This window comes from Mustela putorius, unplaced genomic scaffold, assembly GCF_011764305.1.
Source record: "Mustela putorius furo isolate JIRA1106 unplaced genomic scaffold, ASM1176430v1.1 tig00003834_pilon_pilon_pilon, whole genome shotgun sequence".
Lineage (NCBI taxonomy): Eukaryota > Metazoa > Chordata > Mammalia > Carnivora > Mustelidae > Mustela > Mustela putorius.
Genome location: NW_025421987.1, coordinates 64,627,605 through 64,631,774, shown reverse-complemented (window position 1 = coordinate 64,631,774; position 4,170 = coordinate 64,627,605). Strand labels below are relative to the sequence as shown.

The 4,170-nt window shown below is 44.3% G+C and overlaps 1 pseudogene; it reads right to left on the bottom strand.

The window, feature by feature from the left end:
- Window positions 1–3,232: 3,232 nt before the first annotated feature.
- Window positions 3,233–3,953, bottom strand: LOC123394349 (annotated as a pseudogene).
- Window positions 3,954–4,170: the final 217 nt, after the last annotated feature.

The window sequence follows — 4,170 nt, the reverse complement described above, 5'->3', positions numbered from 1 at the left end:
GGGCGGCTACGCGGAGGAAGGAGAAGGCATTGGCGAGCTGTTGAGGTGGAGGTGGGGCTTAGAGGCGGGGCAAATGGGAAGCTGTGGGAGAGAAGGTGTGCCTCCTTCAGGCCATGGTGCCTGAGACCCGCGCTGGCTTCCCAACTGCTCTAGGGTTGTCTTCCTTTCCGGTTTTCCCTGGCCAGAGTTCATTCCAAGCTAACCTCTCCCCTGTGTATAAATCACTTCTCAGATATCCTGGGAGCTTGCTTGCTTCTTGGTTAAATGATTATATAAAAGTTATCTGTAAACAGCACCACACACAGTACACAAAGAAATTAAGCTCCATCAAGGGCAGTGTCTTTAATCTCTTTTGTTCCCATCATACGCCTAATGTCTGCTACATTCTAACTAGTCAAGTGCATATTTGTTGAAGAGATGAAAGAAAGGTAAAACCCAATTATTTGTGAAGTCTGTTGTTTCTAGTCCATTTAAGTATGCTAATTAGTACATTTAATATTTCCTTATGACTTTATACCTTGATCTTAGTACAGCACAGAGCATGTCTAACCACTCATTCTCATGACAGAACTTCAAATATCTGAAGAACACAATCATTGCTTTCTGTCTTCTCACCTAAATTTCAAGGAATAAGCAAGGTGATCAAAGCAGGCTTCTCATTTCTTGCCTGGGGTACTAAAGTAATCTCCCATTCCTTGTCCTTACTTCCAGACTCCAATCTACCCCTCTAAAGACAAATCTGATTTTGTCACACTCTACTGCTATTCATCCTTCAGTGGTCTCTGACAACCTTTGGATTCTTTCCAGTTTCTCTGCATGGAAAGAAGACCCTTCAGGATCTAATCCTGACATACCCCATCACATACCCAAGTAGGCAGCCATACAAGCCAGCGGGCAGGTCCTACAGGAGCTAGTCTATGCCTGGGACAGCCTGCCTTAAAGATTAAGCTCTAGTATCATATATTCGTTTTGTATTGCTTCTGCAGCAAATTACAAATTTTATGGCTTAAAATAACAAAAATTTATTATTTTACACTTTTGAAGGTGGTAAGTCTAAAAAGATGTTCTTCCTTTTTGTGTTGTCCTACAACATCTTTATAGAAGGTGTATGCCTCTATAATGGTGCCAACAACATTAAATTGGATCTATAATGGTGCCAACAACATTAAATTGGATCATAAATTTTCTACTGTGCATGTTCCTCCACAGGTTCAACTGCTGGAGAGCAGTATGAGTCTCGTTCTTCTCCATATTCCCTGCACCTAGCACAGTGCCTGGTGCAAAACAGATTCTCAATATATTTTGGTGAGTTAAGTATCCATTTGATACAGCTCTGAAGAAACAGCTTATCTTCCCATTTTTTCCATTCATATTGTCATTTCCCTTAAGCCAAATACTACTAGGAACACAACTGTAGCTAAACAGATTGTGTTTATTATTCACTGAAGTGAATGCAAACATATTGCGAGGAATCATGGAGTGTCTCATTAGGAGGGTGTTAGGAAAAACTTATCATAGAGGCTCCTGGGTGGCTCAGTTGGTTAAGCATTTAACTCTGAGCATTTGGCTCAGATCATGATCTCAGGGTCATGAATCAAGCCCAGTATTAGGCTTCATGCTTAATAAGAAATCTGCTTGAGATTCTTTCCCTCTCCTTCTGCCCCTCCTCCCACTCATGCTTGTGTGCAGGTTCTCTCTCTCTCTCTCTCTCTCTCATAAATAAGTAGGGGCACCTGGGTGGTTCAGTCAGTTAAGCATCTGCCTTCATCTAAGGTCATGATCCAGGGTCTTCCACTGGAGACCACCATCCCCATCAGGCTCCCTGCTCAGCAGGGAGATCTGTTTTTCTGTCTGCCCCTCCCCTGCCACCCCCTTTGCACTTGTGCTCTCTTTTGCTTGCTCATTCTCTCTCTCTCAAATAAATAAATAAAATCTTAAAATAAAAAAAATAAATAAAATACGTAAAAAAAGAAAACATCTATCAGAATTTGGGCTTTCTTGGGTAACTTGAGAGAGGCTCTAAGAAAGCAGGGGTCTGTTTTAGATTGGATGCTGTCAGAAAGTAGGGGTAATTCTATGGGCGGCTAGCTCAAGAAATCTTATGTACGGGAAGAGAGGCAAAAGATCAGACTGCTGTTAGTAAAGAAGTAGCAATTACTCGTTTTGGCCAAGAGAGGGAGTATTTGGCATTTTGCGGGTGGCACAGTAACCTTGTATTTATCTATGGTTATACAAAATTATGCAGTGGCCTTGCTTTATCTCATTTTAATATGGTGTTGGAATAACCTCAGCAGAGGTGGCTATTTTGTGAAGTTGTTTTTGTCTAACAAGAGAATAATGTGGGCTACCTCTGAGTACAGGCCAGCTTCTGAATGTCAGGGACTTTTTTTTTTTCTCAACATAGTCCCTTAATACCCTATTTGATTTGGCACCAGGTGCCACAGTGCCAGGCTTGTTAGGCACTGGATATACAACAGTGAACAACACAGACATCCCTTGTGGAGCTTACGTTTTCAGACAGGGTGATTTTCCAGAAGCTTAGGTAACTTGATGTGAGTTCTATAGCAAGTTAAGTGGCAGAACTGGAACCTGAACTACAGTGAACCTAACTGTACCCATTCTTCACCGGGCTGCATGCCTTTCTGAGGCTCAGGACATCTATTATCCACAGGTTTGGTTTTTTGTTGTTGTTGTTCTTTTTCTTTCTTTTTAAATAGACTATTTACTTTCCATTAGCCTTATTTCCTTTTCAGGAGAGATTCACTTCCTGTTTAAGAGTCTATGAAAGAGGGGTGCCTGGATGGCTCAGTTGGTTAAGCATTAGACTCTTGACTTAGGCTCTGATCATGATCTCAGGGTCGTAAGATGGAGCCTTACGTTTGGCTCTGTCCTTAGCATGGGGTCTGCTTGAGATTCTCCTCTCTCTTTGCCCCTCCCCCACTTGAGTGCTCACTCTACCTGCTCTCTCTCACCAAAATAAACAAACAAGTATATTTTTTATTAATTTTTTTAATAAACATATAATGTATTTTTATCCCCGGGGGTACAGGTCTGTGAATCGCCAGGTTTACACATTTCACAGCACTCATCATAGCACATACCCTCCCCAATGTCCATTTCCCCACCACCCTCTCCCGTCCCCTCTCCCCCCAGCAACCCTCAGTCTGTTTTTTGAGTTTGAGTCTTTTATGGACATACAATATCTTAAAAAAAAAAAAAAAAAAGGGTCTGTGGTAGAGCAGCTTAGGATAGATACCTCAGGGGTTGTTCCTCTGCACTGAGTCACCTGAGCAGTGGGAGTGCAGAGCTGTCCTAAGCCCCGGCTGGGAACTGCGGGACAGGGACAGGGACTCCCTGCACACCTTCGCATAATCTGAGACATCGGGCTGAGTAGGAGCAAATTTGGGACCTGGGGCAGCCCATTCACCAGGAAATTCCTCCCCTTTGCGGCAAGGGCCTGCTCTTCCTTTTCAGTCTCTTCAGGCTCTCTGTTAGGAGGAGGGATCAGGGGTGGCTTCCCATGGAGGTTCACAGGAGACAGGGCTATGCATGCGCAGAACTTCCCAGGGCCAGCATCCACTGCCTCTGACCCGCTGCGTCAACCCCCCATGCTGTTGTGTGGGATGGCCACATCCACACAGCGCAGAGGAGAGTCTGGGTCACAGAGCAATGGCCGGTGGGTTACCCTAAGACATCTCTGTGACAGGATGGTGCTCAGTCCTGGGATCCATAATAACCACCAGGAGACACAGCCCTCCTGCAGGCCGCCTGGACCTGGTTAATAAAGGTTTCAGGAGGAAGGCGGCCACAATTGGAGTGGCTCCAGTGGCAGCAGCCAAGTCCAGCAGAGCCCATGTTCCTGGATGATATGACACTGACATGAGCTGGGTTTTTGATGACAACGATGGCATGGTTGCTGTCAGAAGCTTCTCATAGGATCTCTTCAAGTTTGAGATATGTCATTGCTTTCTCTTTTGTAGATGTACTGTTTCTTTTCTTTTTTTTTTTTAAGATTTTATTTATTTATTTATTTACCGTCAGAGAGAGAGGGAAACAGCACACAAGCAGGGGAGCAGGAGAGGGAGAAGCAGGGTCTCCACTGAGCATGGAGCCTGATGCGGGACTCTATTTGGGGACCCTGGGATCATGACCTGAGCCGAATGCAGATAT